This window comes from Meriones unguiculatus, chromosome 6, assembly GCF_030254825.1.
Source record: "Meriones unguiculatus strain TT.TT164.6M chromosome 6, Bangor_MerUng_6.1, whole genome shotgun sequence".
Lineage (NCBI taxonomy): Eukaryota > Metazoa > Chordata > Mammalia > Rodentia > Muridae > Meriones > Meriones unguiculatus.
Window position 1 is genome coordinate 65,137,784 of NC_083354.1, and position 21,550 is coordinate 65,159,333.

The 21,550-nt window shown below is 40.3% G+C and overlaps 1 protein-coding gene and 1 pseudogene across 1 annotated transcript in view; one reads left to right on the forward strand and one right to left on the reverse strand.

Moving 5' to 3' along the window:
* LOC110539691 (binder of sperm protein homolog 2-like) overlaps nt 1-21,550 on the reverse strand; it is a 117,590-nt gene that overhangs the window by 39,857 nt on the left and 56,183 nt on the right. The window lies entirely within an intron of this gene.
* Nucleotides 326-20,491, forward strand: LOC132654787 (bile salt sulfotransferase 2-like; annotated as a pseudogene).

Consider the following 21,550-nt stretch of genomic DNA (forward strand, 5'->3'; position numbering starts at 1 on the left):
CCATATCTCATGGATGGAGCACTATGGTGACAGATAGAGACTGTATCCCTTGATTTACATGGTTTCTGAGGATTAAAACTCAGGTCCTCACACATGTGTGGAAAACACTTTCTACAGCATCATCTTGAATCCACATTTCATTCTCTTTAAGTGACATAACTCTTGTCATGTGTTGAACATTTCACTTCCCCTTTACAAATTCTCTGTAGGTCATTTAGCCTAGCATTCAGTTCAGTCTTAAGATTCTTTGACTTCTGGTTTCCTACTGCTCTGACCCTGACTGAACTCTTGCCTTCTCTCCTGACTAGAGTCAGTTTTTCAGGTAATGGGGAACAATGCAAGTATGCAGTGAAGGATGAGACATAAAGAGCACAACCAGAGCAGGAACAGTGAAGACACTGAGACTGTGGAGAGCACATCACAGTAGCACTGTGAATGTACACAAAGATTTGGCATGAAGGCAGAAGGCTATTCTTGTAATCTCCAATTACCTGTGTGTTGGAGGCTTGGATCTCAATAAAACATTATTGAGAAATATTGAAGCATCATATGTGGATACCATTCGGAGGGGCTTTCACAAAGAAGGGGTTAAGATAGTTCTCCAGACAGAATGGTAATAAAAAGCCCACACCTAAGCCCCTTTGTATTTCTGTACTGGTGTGATAGCTTTCCCCCAGCACATGCTCCTGTTCTTGGAACCTCCTAGCAGAATGTTTTTCTTATGGCATCAGTGGTAAGTCTGTGAAGTGATGAGTTTGTTAATAAGCTTGATTCAATCTGTTCCCTATCTCTATGTGTCTCAAACATCATGTTGAATTCTGTAAATATAGAATAGTTTGAGCTTTTCTTCGTAAAGCTGTCAGCTGTTTGCAAAAAAAAAAAAAAAGTGAAAAAAGCGAGCAGACTTCATGTTTTGAAATTGATACTTTCCTCCTCCCCAATCAGTTTTATTTGGATCATGGTTTGAGCACATCTGTGGCTGGCTGGTCATTAGAGAATATGACAATTTCCTGTTACTGAGCTATGAAGACCTGAAAAAGGTAAGCATCATTCTTATATGCACCACACAGCCCTTCAGCCAGTGATTACCTATAGAAAAAGATACATGTCATGGGGAAGGATGCTGAGAGTTGTGATTTGTTATTGTTTTAGCAATCTCTTTTATTACATTTTATTAATTAAAACAACTTTTAAATATGAATATATTTTAATCGTATTCAGACTGTATTGAAGGCCTTTCAGATCCTCTGCATCTCCTGACCCACCATCTTTAAGGTTTACTTCAAAACATATCTGGTATGACATCAAAACATTCCAAATAATAAAATAAAATATAAAATGACATGCTGGATAGTTTTATGTCAACCTGTCACAAGTAGAGTCATCTGAAAAAGGGAACATCAATTAAGAAAATGCATCCATAAAATGTGGCTGCAGGAAAAACTGTAAGGCATATTCTTAATTAATTGTTGATGGAGGAAGGCTCAGACATTGTGAGTGGTCCTGGGATGGTGGTACTGGGTTCTGCAAGAAGGTAGGCTGAGTATGCCTCAGTGAACAAGCCAGTAGCCCCTCCATTGCCTCAGCTCCTGCCACCAGATTCCTGTTCTGTTTGAGTTCCTATTTTGACCTGCTTCAGTGATGAATAGTGCTGTGTAGGTGTAAGCCAAATAAACCCTTTACTACCCAAGTTTCTTTGTTCAGGATGTCTCATCACAGCAATAGAAATCCTAACATGTTTTATCATGTTATAAAACAAAAACTTTCGCATGGAACTTGGACCAGACAAACCAACAAATGAAAAGCCCAACTGAACACAAAAGAATCAGAGAGCCACACATTATTTCACTCAGGAATCTCACCGAAACACTAAAGTAGAAGCAATGATATATACATAGAATACCTGGTACAGACCCATGCAGGTCTTGTGCATGCTGCTTCAGTCTCTGTGAGTTCATATCAACATTGCTACTATTGTATTAAAGAGCTTTGTTTTCTTACTGTTCTTGCTTTTACATTCTTTCAGCCTCCTCTTCTGCATGATTCTCTGAGCTCTGGAGAGAAGGAGTGAATGGGAACTCCCCATTTAATGCTGGGAGTTCCAAGGTTTCTCACACTCTGTATATTTGCCTGTGGTTTCTATATTTGTCCCCATTTGCTGCAAGAGGAAGCATCCCTGATGATGCTTAAACAAGCCATTGTTCTATGTGTACAGCAGAATATCACCAGGAGTCAGTTCACTATTTTAAGAGCATTTTTTCCATAGATCCTACAGTTATGTCATCTCAGGTCCTTGGTCAACAAAGCAGTGCATGGCAAGGGTTATATCTCATGGAGCTGGACTTAAGTCAAATCAGTTATTGGTTGGTTACTCCCAAAAGTTTTGAGTCACCACTGACCTAGCATATCTTGCAGGCAGCACACCATTGTAGATCAAAGGATTTGTGTCTACCTTGGTGCTTATATTTCTCATTGTGGAGCATGAAGAATGCCTTCCTCTACCACAGACACTAGGATGTAGGGGTGACCGTTTACTGTAGGCACTGCGTAGACATCTTGGGTAGGTGCTGTTTTTAGCAATGGGACACTGATGTCAGTTTGTAGAGAGCAACCTAATAGTCTTAGCAACAGTCGGGGTTGTTCAGAGACTCCCCTTGGACCCTTTTGGCCAACAACTCAATTGGATGTAACCCAATCCTAGTACTGGAATATGTTCTGGTGACAACATATGGCCAGTTAGGATCCTGTCTCCTCCATTATTTGGTGATTTCATTCTGATCACCTTCATATATGCATAGAATTTAGGAAGTTTCTACTGCTTGAGGTTTCCATACTACCCTTCAAATACCTCCTAATTCTCCTGTCTTTTCTGTGTTCTATTGCACAAAACCCTCTCCTTTCCCACTTCCCACCTGATTATCCCATCTTAGGCTTCACCCATCCTTCCATAACTTGTTCTGAAACATTTAGTGTTTTGATTATTATGTACTCAGATGACTTTCTTTTCTAGTCCAATCTGTTTGGTGTTCTGTAAACTTTCTGTACTTTGATAGGCATCTTCTTTATAGGTTATATTTTTTTCTATAATTTTGTTGAAAATGTTCTTTGTGTGCCTTTGACCTGGGTTTTTTCTTCATCATCTATTTTTATTATTTCTATATTTGATTTTTTTCATAGGGCTCCAGATTTTCTGGATATTTATGCCAGGAGTTTTTTTACACTTAACATTTTCTTTGACCAGTGTATCTATTGTATCTATTTTACCAGTGTATCCAGATTTTCTGGATATTTATGCCAGGAATTTTTTACATTTAACATTTTCTTTGACCACTGTATTTGTTTCTTCTATCATGTCCTCAATTCCTAAGTGTCTCTCTTCCATCTATTGTACTTGTTGGTGAAGCTTGCCTCTGAGATGCTTGTTTGAACTCCTAAAATTTTTGTTTTAAGATTTCCTTCCATTTGGATTTTCTGCACTGATTCTATTTCCACTTTCAATTGGAGACAGGATTTTCTTTCCACTGATTTTTATTATTTCAAGGATATCTTTAAAGGATATATTCATTTACTTTTATAGGACCTCTATCATATTCTTATGAGTTGTCTTAAGGACTTTACATTCCTTGTGCTTTAGCTATGTTGGAATATTCAGGGTCTGCTGTGGTAGGATCACCAGGCTCTGTTATAGTCTAGGCTGCTATTGATTGTGTTTTTACACTCGCATTTAGACATCCTAGATTGGAAAGATTAAAATTTTTATGTGCTGATATCTGGCCTTGTCTTTTTTGAATGAGTGTTGTGTACCTTGACTTCTGTTTTTGCTCTGGTTGTTAGGAGAATGTGGTTGTTTTGTGTAGCCTGTAGGAACTACACTGAGGTAAAAGGTCAAATGTGGTTCTTAGTATTGGGACCCAAGACTTAGGAGTAAGCATAGGGACTAGAGTTGATGGTGGGACTTTACATGGGGAAAAATCAGAGTGTTCCACCAGAATCTGCTAGTTGTCTTCTGGGACTGGGTCCAGATAGTGAGGAGAGGCCACAGCAGAAGATTTGCTAAAGAACTGGGGATAAGACTAAAAAAATGGAGATGAAGAATGGAGGGAGAGTTGCAATTGTACCTTAGTTGCTTTCCTGGTCAGAATGGAATGTGGCTTCTCAGAGGCAGCTAGATTTGAGGGTTGGGACAAACTAATGAGTGGGAAGAAGGAAATATGGGGATTGAATACCTGTGATCCACTGAAGATGGGGGCAAGAATGGAAGGGAGGCTGCAGCAGATGTTCTGTTGCAGACGAGTATGAGACTGGATGATTGGACTTTGAGAAATATTGGGAGAGGTGATGATCTGTAGTTATCTTACCTGTTTTCCTGGACATAGTGGTCTTTAAGTTCCCAGGTAATGCTGAACTTGGGAGCTGTGATAATACAAGTGGAGCCAATGATTTTAGAAGGTAAAGTTCTTTGGATCCCCTAGAAATGGGGAGTGCTGCCACAAGTTTTCTGCTGCAGACCTAAGGGTAAGACTGGAGAATGGGATCTTAAGAATCAGAGGGAAAGGTGAAGGTTTGCTGTCAGCCTACCTTCTTCCCTGAGGAGATTGAGGAAAATAAATTTTCATGAAAAAAAATTAAAGTGTAAGAAAAAAAGAGAAAGGTAAAAGTATTCAAAAATAATTTGACCTAAAACCCTGACTCAACTGTAGTCCATAGACTCTGTCTCCATGTAGGTTCCTTAATAAGGGGAGCAGGGGCTTTCTCTGGCATGAATTAAGTGTCAGTCTCTCTGATCACCTCCCCCTGTAAGGTGCAGCCTTGCCATGCCATAGAGGAAAGCAATGCAATCTGTCCTGATAAGATCTGATAGGCTAGGGTCAAACAGAAGGGAAGGAAGACCTCACCTATCAGTGGACTAGGGAAGAGGTATAGGGAGAGAAGAGGGAAAGAGGGTGGGGAACAGAGCAGGGATACAAAGTGAATAAATTGTAATAAATGATGATAGCAAAAAATTTAAAAAATAATTTGACCTTATATTGTTATCTTTCAGAAAACAGAAAGTTTACATGTAAAATGCAAAGCCTTTCATCACACCTTTTTGGCTATATGTAAAATCTTTTATTTTCTCATTATAAAATTTAATTTTCCCTAGGAGATTCATTACCTAATGATCTCTGCTGCACAGTAGTAAGGATTCCCAAAAGTCTCTTTTCTGTCCTTTTAACACATTCTTTCCAATTATTCTCATAGTTGATTGCCTTTATACAAAACATAAACTGGAGGTGTGGTGAAATGAATAAAAAAAAGTTTTAAGCCAACAAAACTTTATGACCTCCATGAAAGGGCTAGGAATCAAAGCAAAATGTTCAGTATTCAAAGATTTTGCTTTAGTATGACTATCACCTAGGATTAAGCTAGTGTTGTAGCTTAACTTAACAAATGAGCTTCCAAAAATTGGGTATGTGAGGCAGGAAGATTGGGAATTTTATGTCTGTCTGAGGTACAGCATGAGATCCTTACTCAAAACAAAACAGAATCTCTCAGAAATACCACAAGTAATAAGTATTGACAACATTTTTATGAAACTGTTGTAAAAGCTGTATTATTCTCAGTTAGCCTACAGAAATAGTATTATCGTTTTTGTTTTTTTTTTTTTTGGCATTAGCATTAATCTCTGTCAAGGTCATTGTGAAAGTTCTTTCATTTACCTTGATCATTGTCTAGTTGTATTTCTATAAGTTTCTTTAAATATCTCAGGGCAGGTTATTCTATGTAACTTCAATGCTAGCACATGGGAGAAAAAGCCAGATGCATGCATCTCTGATCTCTGTAGACTCTAGGTAGACAGGCCTCAATAGTAACTTCCATCCCATAAGACAGACTTTATAGTGAGGCCCTGCCTTAAGTAAAAAGCATTTGAGTGTACTTATTGGGATGGAAGCAGAGGAATCTGAAATTCAAGGTCATCATCCTATGCAAAGCAAGTTCAAGTTTAGCCAGAGTTATATGAGACCCTATTGCTAATATCCTCTTTGCCCTAGAAGAAATTCCAACCTCTTGTCTTTTAGGGGCCAGAGATCAGCCACAGTGATAAGTGTGTGTGTGACTTATGGCCTCTCTCCGTGGCCTATTTCTTTATTAATCCTCATTTTTGATGGTGCCATTTCTTCATGTTCCTTTTCTCATCCATCAACAGTTAATTTTCTGCATCTGTCTAAGCTTTCTGCTAAAAATGCTCATTTTTCTTTCTTCTTCTTTTAGGACCCAAGAAGAACTATAGAGAAGATCTGTGACTTCCTAGGAAAGAAATTAGAGACAGATGAGCTGGATCTGGTTCTCAAGCACAGCTCCTTCCAAGCCATGAAAGAAAACAGCATGTCCAATTATAGTCTCATCCCAGAAGATATAATTACTAATGATTTGAAGCTCATGAGAAAAGGTAAAAAAATTCAATATGTCAGATCAACATATTCAATATATATCGGGGCTTGTTGTGTCAATGAGCTTCTAAGACATGTTGGGAATGTGTCAGCAGTCATTGCTCATCACTCAGAGACCTTATAAGGGAATTTTTCCATGGCAATGATGAGGGCTTCAGGCTCCAAAAAGATCATTTGTTCTGGGAGATGATCTTGGGGTTGCAGAGCGTCATGTACAATAATTTCAATGGAAAATGAAACTAGTCATGTTTCTATGAGGGTTTGAAGACCTCAACTCTGAAAACAAAACATTTAGAGCAGTAAACCAAAGATGTGCCTGGTATGATAACCACAGAACCAAAGAAATTACATGAACAGCTGGAAAAGATGTCAAATCGGTCAATATTGCTTTCCCCAAGAGGAAACCCAATAAGAGCTAAGAAAATTATTCTCCAGTGTTGAAATCTGATGGTATTTGCCAACTTATGTTTGGATTCCATTAGGCTCCTGGCCACTTTGCTTCGTGAATCGTCTCTCCTGAAATAGGAATTTCCATGTTATCGATGTCTGTGCCACCTCTCTGCTGGAAGCAGATTGTGGGTGAAGTTTTACAGCTATGCAGTTGAGAAGTAACTTTGCCAGAATGAATCATACCTTGAATCTCACCCAAACCTCATTAGATAATAATAAATGAGATGGGACTCAGAGTTGAAGGTCGAACATTGAATATTTGACAGTGAATACAAACATGGGTATGGGTGAAGGAAGTAGAGAGTTATGGGTTTAATTTTCTTTGCCCTATACTTTAAATGCTCCAGCCTTAATCTCCAGTCCTCCTCTGCTCCAGAGTGTGAGAATCAGGTGCTAAGAAAGCAGATGCTGAGCCTGATGGGCAACTGTTGGGCAGAGTGAATGGAATTTTAGGTAAGAACTGGGAAATAGTAAGAGCTGGAGAGGACAGGGTTTCCACAAGGAGAGCAACAGAACAAGAAAATTTGAACACAGGGAACTTCCCAGAGACTCATACTCCAACCAAGGACTATTCATGGAGATAACCCAGAACCCCTGCACAGATGTAGCCCAGGGCAGTTCAGAGTCCAATTGGGTTACATAGTAATGGGAAGAGGGACTGCCTCTGACATAATCTGATTGGCCTGCTCTTTGATCACCTCCCCCTGGGGGGGAGCAGCCTTACCAGGCCATAGTAGAGGACAATGCAGCCACTTTTGATGTGAACTGATAGACTAAGATCAGAAAGGAGAGGAGAACCTCCCCTATCAGTGGACTTGGGGAGTGGCATGCAAGCAGAGGGAGGAGGGTGGGTGGGATTGGGAAAGGAGGAGGGAGGGGCTTATGGGGGGATGCAGAATGAATAAAGTGTAATTGATGAAAAATTTAAAAAAAAGAATGTAGGGACATCAGATATTTACATAGAGAAAATACAGTTAAAGCAGTTACTAAAATGCATTTAATTCAATACCCTTGATGAGCTCATGATTTAAGCATAATGATTTAAGCATACCCTTGATTTAAGCATAATGACCTATCACCACTCACCACAAGAAAACAGGTATTTATACACTAAGGATCAAGACCTCTAGAAGACACAGCTGATCTCTTGACCTGGGTTCTAGATTGTATGGAGATAGAATTTTCAGTAGTATAAGTGAAGGTCTCAGCTAAGAGAAATGGCCTATTCTTTGGCTTCCTGTAATAAGTCTGAATTTGGCAGAGGTAAAATAGTGTATGAATCTAAAAGGCTGTTGTTAAAAGCCTCAAGGAATGAAATGGCTTTCTTTTTTTTTTCTTTTCATTTTTAATTTTAATTTTAATTAATTACACTTTATTCACTTTGTATCCCCCAGTGGCCCCCTCCCTACTCCTCTCCCAATCATACCTTCCCTCCCCCTTCTCCACACATGCTCCTCCACAAGTCCGCTGATAGGGGAGGTCTTCCTCTCCTTCCTTCTGATCTTAGTCTATCAGGTCTCATCAGGAGTAGCTGCACTGTCTTCCTCTGTGGCCTCGTAAGGTTGCTCCCCCCTCAGGGGGGTATGATCAAAGAGCAGGCCAATCAATTCATGTCAAAGACAGTCCTTGTTCCCATTACTATGGAACCCACTTGGACACTGAACTGCCATGGGCAACATCTGTGCAGGGGTTCTATGAAATGGCTTTTTTAAAATAAAGAATGGCTATGGAAACTGACAAGGAGAATTTTGGCAAAGACAAATTGGAGCAGATGTAATAGAATTGAAGACACAATTCCACGAGAACTATTTTCATTTCCTCTTTTCCAAGAAGATTCTTCTAGGATGAAATCACACTTGGATTTAGTCTCTTCCAAATGCACATAGTGTTTGTCATGTAACATAGATGATAGGGGGAATACATAAATATATACATGTAATTATATTATACTGTAGTTCTATCAAAACATTTGATCTGACTTTATAATTCTTGAAATTTAATTTCCTAATGATTATATTTTACATATATGGTGGGTTTTTTTTTGCATTTGAAGACAACTTTTATACTTGGAAATTATTTTCCTTATACTGGTCAGACACACAGCTATGAGTCTCATTGGAAACCAGGTCACTGATGGGGAAGCCCGTCTTCATTACCCACATGCTACTTTACTTTATTATAGAGGATGTGGAAATGGATTTGTACATAAGCACTTTTGAAAAAAGTACATAAGGTTAATATTAGTCTTTGAAATTCCAGTATCAGATTGGTGTTATTTTATAATCAGCAAGGTATGAGAAAATCAAACATTAATTCTCAAATCAATTTTATTATTTACCATTAGGTACCAAGTTCCATAAATCATAAAGCATCAAAAAGCTGTGTTAAGTGTTAGACTGGCCTTAGACAGGAGGGGTTTCCTAGACTTGCTTTCCCTTTATTTAATTGCTCTTCTCAGAAGACAAGTGAAATAATTTTTGTTGCTTCTGCATAGCGACTTTATCAGCTTTACCTGGAATATGCAATCATCCCTAGGCAGGATTTATCTGGTTTTAAGCTCCAAGCAATTAACTTCCCACATACAATTGTAGTCATTATAAATTTGTGTTTGGATACTGCAGGAAATGCAGAATGACATGTTTCATCTTTCTTCATCCACTGTTAGCCACAGGATGATTGTAAAGACAATGACGCCATCAAGGCCTTTAGTGGTAAATATCTTCTGACAAACATCAGAAGTTCTAGCACTAAATTACTTCGTAGTGGGTGTTTCCTGGACAAAGTGTTGTGTTGGGACATTGATTGATGTCCCAACAATAATCAATGTCAGTTTTGGCTTAAGAAGATATTAATCAGAGACACACAGGTAAGATGACCTGAGGACAGAGGGAGAAGCCTGCTATCCACAGGATGAAAAGAAAAGCCTAGAAAGGTCTGGAGAACATCCTGATGTGAGAACAGCAGCATCCTGAACTATGAGTCAGTTCCTTTTAAAAAGTAGTCAAACAACCATGTGTTATGGTTATCCTGTCACCTGACACCCACGAGTTTGTGGAGACTTTTAGAAAGAAGGAATAGAGAAATGTGCACCTGGTAGGTGCACAGGATTTTGATGTAGATGGGCTTAGAACTCCATGTGGTTCTAAAGAAAAAAATGCAAAGATGTGGTTCTCACATATGTACTGATTTATTCCAGTAGAAAGTCATATTGAATTTTCTGAGAATTTGATAGCACAGCATTTATTCTGGCTAATCAAGACCCAGGCATGCTGAGAGAAACAATGAAAAAAAAGACATTTTCAAATAATGAAGAAGATAGGAGACCTCAGAGTAGCAATGGATATTGATACGTTCCCATCTTAACTGATGACAATTTTATTTATATCCATTAACAGTATATTTTCTTTAATATACCCACTGAAGAATTAAAATTAACTTATATAATACATAAAGAGAGTAATGTTGAGTCAAGGGGGAAGATGGCGGTGCCAGGAGAACACTGCATCTGAGGAGCAGGACAACATTTTCTGTACAGCAACCAAAAGACTGAACTCTGGGGCCATAAAGCAACAGCGATCATGTTTCCCAGGAAACCCCCATGGTGTGAGAACCAATCTGGTCCACTCTCGGGTCACCCAGCCAGAACCCCGAAGAGATCCCAGGTCTTACAGGCACTAGGTCACCAGACCAGAGCTGCACACCTGCTTGTCCTGATCACGTTCCCAGGCTGAATGGTGGGCACAAAAACACCAGAGAATGGGAGTCCTAGTTGGGATTAAAAAAAAACCCACAGGGAAGGAAGGAAATGGGATTGGCCTTGGGTCACCCAGTCTTTTCCTGGAAAAGGTCTTGCAGAATGGCAGATGCGAGCCACCATCACTAAACTGGGCTCCAGCAGTGAGCACAGAGACTGCTGCACACCCAGCTCTCCCTCAAAGACAGAGCTGGGCGCCCCAGGGCACCAGAAACTGGGAGCCCCTGTCAGGAGAAAACCCCACAGGGAAGAAAGCAAATGGGGACCCAATTAGGTCATCCAGTATATCCCTGGAAAAGGTCCCACAGACCAGTGGGCATGGGTGCTGCCAGCCCAGAAATCTGCTGTGTACCAACTATTCATCACAGACAGAACTGTGTCCCCCAGAGCATCAGAGACTTGGAGTCCCTGTCAGGAGAAATCCCCCATAGGGAAGGAAGCAAACAGGGGTGGACTTAGGCCACCCAGTATATCCCCAGAAAAGGTCTCACACACCAGTCCAACCCAGGGAGCTGCTGTGCACCAGCTAGCCTGCTGCTACCAGGAGAGCAGTACTCACCTGCCACAGATTACCACTTGGGTACTGGGGCACAGAGCCCCAACCTCAGACCTACAGAAGCATGGGATCTCCAAGATCAACCCCCAGATACTTCTCCAAGGGGCAACCAGTTATCCCTAACAAAACTGACCAAACCGTGGGACACCCAGGTTACAGCTCATTAAATTTACAGCAAGAAACCCAGAATCAGGGCAGCTGTCTCCAGGACTTCTCCGGGTGAGAGGAGAGCCCTCTTGACTAACAAAGACCACAATTACCACTCAGGTCTGTACGCCTGAGGTGAGCTGTGGCAACTCCTGAAAAAAACAAAAAACAAAACAAACAAACAAACAAACAAAAAAACCGGCCCTACAGTGACCATACTCAAAAAGCTGAGGAAGTTTTCTTCAGGAAAAACCATCTTCCTGCCAAGGGGATCTCTCCACCACAGGATTCCAGGAACCACCAGAAACTAACACCCAACACCTAAGATAGCCCAATGAGTAGAGGCCAGAGTAAAAGCTCAACCAACAAAAGGCAGAGTAAGTAATATGGCATCTCCAGAAACCCAGTTATCCAGGGGTAAGTAGCACTGGACACCCAATGGAGTCAGAAATTGTGGTACATCTACACAATGGAGTATTACTCTGCAATGAAAAATAAGGAAATCATGAAATTTTCAGGTAAATGGTCGGAAATGGAAAGGATCATCCTGAGTGAGCTGTCCCAGAAGCAGAAAGACACACATGGTATATACTCACTCATATAGACATATAACATAGGATAAACCTATGAAAACCCTGAACATCGAAAGAAACTAATCAAGAGAGCAGACACTGACTAAAACGCTCAATCCCCAGCCTGAAAGGCAAAGAGGAAAGACATCAGAAGAAAAAGAAAACAGGAAACAACCTAGGAACCTGCCACAGAGGGCCTCTGGAAGGCTCTGTCCTATAGAATTAATTTTAATTCTTCTGCCCTATCAAAGCAGACATTGAGACTTAAGGCCAACTGATGGGCAAAGTGCATGGAATCTTAAGTAAGAAGTGGGAAATAGTAAAATCTGGAGAGGACAGGAACCCCACAAGGAAAGCAACAGAACCAGAAAATTTGAACACAGGGGTCTCCCCAGGGACTCATATTCCAACCAAGGAACATGCATGGAGATAACCTAGAACCCCTGCACAGATGTAGTCCATGACAGCGTAGTATCCAAGTGGGTTCCATAGTAATGAGAAGAGGGACTGCCTCTGACATAATCTGATAGGCCTGTTCTTTGATAACCTCCCCCTGAGGGGAGAGCAGCCCTACCAGGCCACAGAAGATGACAATGCAGCCTTCCTGATGGGATCTGATAGACTAAGATCAGAAGGAAGGAGAGTGTGACCTCCCCTATCAGTGGACTTGGGAGGGGCAAGCGAGAAGACAGGGGAGGGAGGGTGGGGCTGGGAGGGGAGAAGGGAGGGGCTTATGGGGGATACGAAGTAAATAAACTGTAATTAATAAAAAATAAAAAAAGGAAGTGGGAAATAGTAAGATCTGGAGAGGACAGTAATCCCACAAGGAGAGCAACAGAACCAGAAAATTTGAACACAGGGGTCTTCCCAAAGACTCATACTCCAAAAAAATACCAGGCATGGAGATAACCTAGAAACCCTGCACAGATGTAATCTGTGGCAGTTTAGTGTCCAAGTGGGTTACATAGTAATGGGAAGAGGGACTGCCTCTGACATAATCTGATTGGCCTGCTATTTGATCACCTCCCCCTGAGGGGGGAGCAGCCTTACCAGGCCACAGAAGACGACAATGTAGCCACTCCTGATGTGATCTGATAGACTAAGATCAGAAGGAAGGAGAGGAGGACCTCCCCTATTAATGGACTTGGGGAGGGGCGTGTGTGAAGAAAGGGGAGGGAGGGTGGGACTGGGAGGGGAGGAAGGAGGGGCTTATGGGGGATACAAAGTGAATAAAGTGTAATTAATAAAGTAAAATTAAATTAAAATTTAAAAAAAATGGCAAAATGAATCTCATTGGTGGCTGTTAGAGCTACCACCGCAGCATTAGCCATGAGTCATACTGTGCAGACAGCTCAGACCCTGAATAATCTTTTAGCCAATGTAGCTCATGCCTTAGATGTACAAAAAGGAATTAATGCTCAACTAAAAGGAGGCTTGATGGTGTTCAATCAGAAGATTGACCTCATGCAGGAGCAAATTGATACCCTATGGCAAATCGCTCAACCTGGCTGTCAATGAAAGTATGCTGGACTTTGAGTCACTAGCATATAACATGAAAATTTTTCCTGTGCTGCAAATCTGTCTAAACAATTGTCTAGCTATATTTTAGGTAATTGGACTGGAGAATTTGATACTACGATGGAGCAGCTGAGAGTGGCCATTGTCAGGGTAAATTCTACCAGAGTGGACGCAGGACTAGCCACAGGATTATCATCATGGATTGCTGCAGCCATATGAAGGAATGGGCGGGCATGGGAGCGTTAGCAGGCCTTCTGGTGTTGGTCTCCTTGGTTTGCCTGTGGTGTATATGCAAGATTAGAGTCTCACAACAGCGTAATGCAGCCATGACCATTCAGGCCTTTACAGCCATTGAAGCAGGAGAGTCTCCCCAAGCATGGTTGGCTACCATAAAAAGCTAAAATGTTATGCTCAGGATGCGAGGCTAAGCACTGCACTCAGGGTCAGCCGCTTTCGACCCAGAGAAGAGCATGTCTGATTGCATGCGGGTTGATGCCCCAGGTCCCGCCTCTGAGAAAAAGGTATCAGACGGGTCTGATGCTCTTTGGGTGGATGACAACTAAATGAACATCGGTACAAAGTCCCAATTTATTTCTAATATCAGAGATCAGACCTCTACTCTTGCCTGATGTGTCTAAAACAAAAAGGGGGAACTGTAGAGAGCTGCGTAATGCTGCACCTTAAAGATGGAGCTGGTTTCCGCCTTCCTGATGTGAGTGCTCTCTGTCACAAACAACTCCACATTTGGCTAAGGCCAAGGATCTGGCTTGCTTCCATGTATGTGGACCTATCTGCATTGCCCACGTGGCACGCTGGGGTTGGCTACCCAGAGGCTATTTAAGCTATGGGCTGGCTTTCCCCAGGGTCAGATGATTGTTCAAGGTTCCTGAATAAACTGCATTGAAAAAAAATGGCAAAATGAAAAGCAAAAGAAGAAGAAGAAGAAGAAGAAGAAGAAGAAGAAGAAGAAGAAGAAGATGATGACATAACATCTATGCTCATGAAGAGTATAACAGAGAAAACAAATAAAATGTGTAAAGACCTAGAGGAAGATAAACTCAAACAGATTATGGCCAACCATAAATAAATAGAGGAAGATTAAAAACAAACAGATTATGGCCATCCATAAAGAAATACAGGAAGTTGCAGCCAAACAGTTTGTGGCCTTTAGAGAGGAAATACTTAAATCACTAAAAGAAATAAAAGAAACAGAGGATTGTTCAACAAATAGCTGAAGGAATTGAAGGAAAATACAGTCAGACAGGTGAAGGAAATCAATAAAATGGCTCAAGATTTGAAGATAGAATTGGAAAAATTAAAGAAAACACAAATGGAGGAAATTGTGGAGAGAAAGAACTTAGGGAAGAACACAGGAACTACAGAGGTAAGCATAACAAATAGACTACAAGAAATGGAAGAAAGACTCTCATGTGTGGAAGATTCAATTGAAGAAATAGATGGATCCATCAAAGAAAATGTTAAATCTAAAAAATTCCTGACACAGACCATACAAGAAATTCAAGACAACATAAAAAGACAAAACCTAAGAATAATAAGAATAGAGGAAAAGGAAGATTCCCTCCTCCAATTCCCAGAAAATATTTTCAACAAAATTGTTGAAGAAAATTTTCCCAACTTAAAGGAGAGTCAAATAAAAATACAAAATAATATGCAATAAATTAGACCAGAAAAGAAAATCCTTTCGCCACATAAAATCAGCTCATTCAAGCAACTTAATGGCTCACCTAAATACCCTAGAAAAAGAAGAAGCAGACACACCAAAAAGGAGTAGATGGCTGGAAATAATCAAACTCAGGGCTGAAATCAATCAATTAGAAACAAATAAAACAATTCAAAGAATCAATGAAACCAAAACTTGGTTCATTGAGAAAATCAACAAGATAGACAAACCCGTAGCCAAGCTAACTAAAAGGCAGAGAGACAGCATCCAAATCAACAATATCAGAAATGAAAACGGGGACATAACCACAGACAAGGAAGAAATCCAAGCAATCATTAGTACTTACTTCAAAAGTCTATATGCCACAAAATTTGAAAATCTAAATGAAATGGACAATTTTCTTGATTTCACTTACCAAAACTGAATCAAGACCAGGTAAATCAATTAAATAGTCCTATATTTCCCAAGGAAATAGAAGTGGTCATTGAAAGTCTCCCATCCAAAAAAAGCCCAGGACCAGATGGTTTCAGTGTAGAATTCTACCAGACTTTCAAAGAAGAGCTAACTCCAGTTCTCTTCAAACTATTCCACACAAAGACCCAACAGAGAAAGAGAATTTCAGGCCAATCTGTTTTATGAACATTGATGGAAAAATACTCAACAAAATACTAGCAAACTGAATACAAGAACACATCAAAGATATCATCCACTATGACCAAATAGGCTTCATCCCAGGTATGCAGGGGTGGTTCAACATATGGAAATCCATCAAAGTGATCAGCCATATTAACAAATTGAAAGAAAAAGACCGCATGAGAATCTCCTTAGATGCTGAAAAAGCATTTGACAAAAATCCAACATCCATTCATGTTTAATGTATTCGAGAGACCAGGGACACAAGGCACATATCTAAACATAGTAAAGGCGATATACAGCAAGCCTATAACCAACATCAAACTAAACGGAGAGAAACTTAAAGCAATCCCACTGAAATCAGGGACAAGACAAGGCTGTCCACTCACTCCATATCTATTCAACATAGTTCGGGAAGTCCTTGCTAGAGCAATAAGACAGTTGAAGAAGATCAAAGGGGATACAAACTGGAAAGGAAGAAGTCAAAGTATCACTATTTGCAGATGATATGATATTATACCTGAATGACCCCAAAAATTCTACCTACAGGTAACAAACACCTTCAGCAAAGTGGCTGGATACAAAATTAACTAAAAAATAATCAGTAGCCCTCCTGTATACAAAAGACAAAAGGGCTGAGAAAGGAATTAGGGAAACAACACCCTCCACAATAGCCACAAAGGACATAAAATACCTTGGTGTAACCCTAATCAAGCAAGTCAAAGACTTGTATGAAAAAAATTTCAAGTCTCTGAAGAAAGAATTAGAAGAAGATATCAGAAGATGAAAGATCTCCCATGCTCATGGCTTGGCAGGATTAATATAGTAAAAATTACCATCTTACCAAAAGCAATCTACAGATTCAATGCAATTCCCATCAAATCAACAAGACAATTTACAGACCTTGAAAGAAAAATTGTCAACTTCATATGGAATAACAAGAAGCCCAGAATTGCTAAAATAATCCTCTACAATAAAAGACCTTCTAGAGTTATCTTCATCCTTGATGTCAAGCTGTACTATAGAGCAACAGTAATAAAAACTGCATGGTACTGGATAGAAACAGAATGGTGGATCAATGGTACTGAACAGAAGACCCAGAAATAAACCCACACACTTATGGACACCTGATCTTTGACAAAGATGCCAAAACCATACAATGGAAAAAAGATAGCATCTTCAACAAATGGTGCTGGTCTAACTGGATATCTGCATGTAGAAAAATACAAATAGATCCATACTTATCACCCTGCACAAAACTAAAGTCCAAATGGATCAAAGACCTCAACATAAAACCAGACACATTAAATCGGTTAGAAGAAAAAGTGGGGAGGACCTTAGAACTCATCGGTACAGGAGACAACTTCCTGAACAGAACACCAACAGCACAGGCTGTAAGAGCAACAATCAATAAATGGGACCTCATGAAACTGAAAAGCTTCTGTAAAGCAAAGGACACCATCATCAGACAAAACTTATGCCTACAGATTGGGGAAGAATCTTCACCAACCCTTTATCTGACAGAAGGCTAATATCCAGTATATATAAAGAACTAAAGAAGCTGAAAAGTAACAAACCAAGTAATCCAATTTAAAAAACTGCGAAACAGAACTAAACAGAGAATTCTCAATAGAGGAATACTGAATGGCAGAGAAACACTTAAAGAAATGCTCAACCTCATTAGCCATCAGGGAAATTCAAACCAAAACGACCCTGAGATTTCACCTTACACCTATCAGAATGGCTAAGATAAAAAACTCAAGTGACAACACATTCTGGAGAGTTTGTGGAGAAAGGGGAACCCTCCTCCACTACTGATGGGAATGCAAACTTGTACAACCACTCTGTAAAGCAATCCAGCACATTCTCAGACAACTAGGAATAATACTTCCTCAAGATCCAGCCACACCACTCCTAGGCATATATCCAAAAGAGGCTCAAGTACACAGTAAGGACATTTGCTCAACCATGTTTGTAGCAGCCTTATTTGTAATAGCCAGAAGCTGGAAACAACCAAGATGGCCCTCAACTGAGGAATGGCTACAGAAATTGTGGTACATCTACACAATGGAATATTACTCAGCAATGAAAAATAAGGAAATCATGAAATTTGCAGGTAAATGGTCGGAAATGGAAAGGATCATCCTGAGTGAGCTGTCCCAGAAACAGAAAGACACACATGGTATATACTCACTCATATAGTCATGTAATAAAGGATAAACCTACTAAAATCTGTACATCTAAAGAAACTAATCAACAGGGAGGACTCTGACTAAAATGCTCAATCCCCATCCAGAAAGGCAAAGAGGATGGATATCAGAAGAAGAAGAAAACAGGAAACAAGTTAGGAACCTGCCACAGAGGGCCTCTGAAAGGCTCTGCCCTGCAAACTATCAAAGCAGTTGCTGAGACTTATGGCCACCTGTTGGGCAGAGTGCATGGAATCTTATGAAAGAAGTGGGAAATAGTAAGATCTGGAGAGGACAGAAACTCCACAAGGAGAGCAACAGAACCAGAAAATTTGAACACATAGGTCTTTCCGGAAACTCATACTCCAACCAAGTACCATGCATGGAGATAACCAATACCCCTGCACAGATGTAGCCCAAGGCAGTTCAGTGTCCAAGTGGGTTCCATAGTAATGGGAAGTGGCACTGCCTCTGACATAAATGATTGGCCTGATCTTTCATCACCTCCCCCTGAGGGGGGAGCAGCCTTACCAGGCCACAGAAGATGACAATGCAGCCACTCCTGATGAGATCTGATAGACTAAGACCAGAAGGAAGGAGAGTGTGACCTCCCCTATCAGTGGACTTGGGGAGGGGCATGCATGAAGAAGGGGGATGGATGGTGGGATTAGGAGGGGAGGTGGGAGGGGTTTATGGGGGGATACAAAGTAAATAAAGTGTAACTAATAAAAGTTAAAAAATAAAGAAATAACAAAGAGAGTAATGTTATACAGAAAAGAATGTCTTCTGTTGTCAATATTTTAAATTCAAATCCATCTCCATTACTGTCATTCTGGGTAACATCTCAAAGAATAGTTTTTCCTCATCAGCAAACAATGCCAGCACTTTCCTCAGTTATCCATGAATACATTCAACAATTGCACACTGAGAATATTCTTTTTAAATTATTTTTTATTAATTACAGTTTATTCACTTTGTAAACCCCCAGTTCCTCCCTCCCTCCTCCCCTCCCAATCCTACCCTTCTTCCTTCTTTCTCACCCATGCCCCTGTCTCCATCCACTGATAAGGGAGGTCCTCCTCCCCTTCCCTCTGATCCTAGTCTATCAGGTCTCATCAGGACGGGCTGCACTGATTTCCTCTGTGGCCTGGTAAGTCTGCACATCTCTCAGGGGGAGGTGATCAATGAGCAGGCCAATCAGTTCCTGTCAGAGACAGTCCCTGTCCTGTATGTCTGGCACTCTTTGAGAAATGGAGTGTTTGACAATTTAAGAACCAAATTACTTTTCAAATATATTACATGCATATTTTATGAATATATTAAAAAAGGAAATGCATGGAACAATCATAGTGCCACAGCTATGAAATTAAAGAAAGCAAGGATGGGGCCACTGGGTTGTGCATGGAGGACAGATAGAAAGAGATGGCTACAGTGGTGTCAATAAAGAGACACAAGAAAAAGATTTAATTATATGAAAGACATCTCCCCTCCAGGGTGAAGGAAAATAGTACAGTGTGAGAAGTTAGACAATCTGACATCTCTAATGCCAAAAGTAAACACCTACTGGAATGGAGTGATGAGAGACAGCATATGACCATATGGGACAGTGCTACAAAGAATAGGGAGTGAAATTATATAAATCTTCATGCACCACAAAACACCATGACTATGTAAAAACAAGAATTCTGGCATGTTCTCAGCTGGAAGTGGTAGGGTCCCCTTCATCTTCTGGAAGAATAAAGATGGCTGACATGCTGATCACAACTGTATAAATCTGCTGCGCACAGTGTGAACAGACACACGCATAAGTGAAAGCAAACAACTCCACATTTGGCTAAGGCCAAGGATCTGGCTTGCTTCCATGTATGTGGACCTATCTGCATTGCCCACATGGCACGCTGGGGTTGGCTACCCAGAGGCTATTTAAGCTGTGGGCTGGCTTTCCCCAGGGTCAGAAGATTGTTCAAGGTTCCTGAATAAACTGCATTGAAAAAAAAAAAAGAAAGCAGAAAAGAAAAAATATTTAAAAGTTGCTTGCCTGTTGTGAAGAACTTCTGTAAGTAAACACTGAAATATAGAAAGAACAATTTAAGTCCTTTTGGATCACTGAGATGATGAGCACTGTGTGGTTGGGTAGTGGGACAGAAGCAGGTGTCACGGGAAGAAGAAACACTCTGGAAACATAGAAAAGCAGAACCAGAGATGCTGCTTTTAGGTTGTCTAGCTGTAGGTTGGGTGAGGAAAAGATGCCACACAATTTCCACAGAGGGAGAAGTCTGTATGTATATGATCTCAAGGCATAAGGACGGTTCTTCCGGAACTGGTAGTTCCACTGTATTAACTGTGTGTTCCTTGTCAAGCAGATGGTAACAACATGAAAAGGGAGGAGCAGAAGCAGTGTTAGGACCATTACTAACCCATCTATGTGTCCAATTCCCATTCTCCAGGCACAACTGCGGACTGGAAAAATCACTTCACCGTAGCCCAAACTGAAGCCTTCGATAAAGTATACTAAGACAAGATGGCCAGTTTCCCTCTGGGGCTCTTCCCATGGGAATAAGTTCTCAAAACTTTTAAATCTTGTGTGGATACCAGTGTTCATTTTCCTATTGTTAATGTGAATGGCTGGGTATAGTCATGAAATAAATCCTCTTCAAGGATTGTGAAAGTTCTTTTTTTATGTAATAGTCATAGTAGTAGTGTGTATTTGTGTGTGTGTGTGTGTGTGTACATTTCTGTTTGTAGTGCCTTCAGAGGCCAGAAGATTGCACTGGTTCCCAGGGAGCTGCAGTTCTATGTATTGTCTTCTTTGGGTCCTAGGAACTGATCTTAGGTCCTGCACCTAGCAGTGCAGTGCTATTAACTTCTGAGTCTTCTCTCCTGCCCAGAATCTTGGACTCCTGACTCATCAAATGTTTGCTTCTTTTATTTCGGGTTTGTTATGTCTCATCAGCAAACTCCATTTCACTTCATGGAATTCCAGCATTAAAATGATCTTTTATTTTTTTGAGACTCTGTTTCTCTCTGGCTGTCCTGGAACTCAGTCTGTAAACCAGGATGGCTTTGAAATAAGAGATTCACTTGCCTTTATTCCCAAGGGTTTATATTAGAGATGTGCACCACCATCACCTGGTCTAAAAACAGTCTAAAAAACACTATAGAAAAATTTAGGTATAATCTAAACTTTTGTAAAATTTTAACATATGACATAAAATCTAGACTTATCTAAGTCTCCCATTCATAGCACCATGGATTTTCACAATTTATGCTGTTTTGGACAGAGGATCAGATTTTGTTGTTGTTTTTTGTTTGTTTGTTTTTGTTTTTGTTTTTGTCTGTGACACTGTGGCAGAAAATTGTATTAATAAAGACTTTAAAACCTCATACAAATAACATATGGACTAAAAAGTTTATAAACTTCCATGTCTGCTACAGTATCTTCTACTTGGATTTTGCTTTTTGTTCTTTTTTGATAATTTTTAATAAGTGTGAAAATAACGGGTTTCATTATGAAATTTTTATATATATGCATATCATTGTAAACTACTCAGTATTTTTCCTTTACTCATCAAGCCTGTCCTTTCCCCTCTTGTTAGTACTTTCTCCTCCAACATAGCAT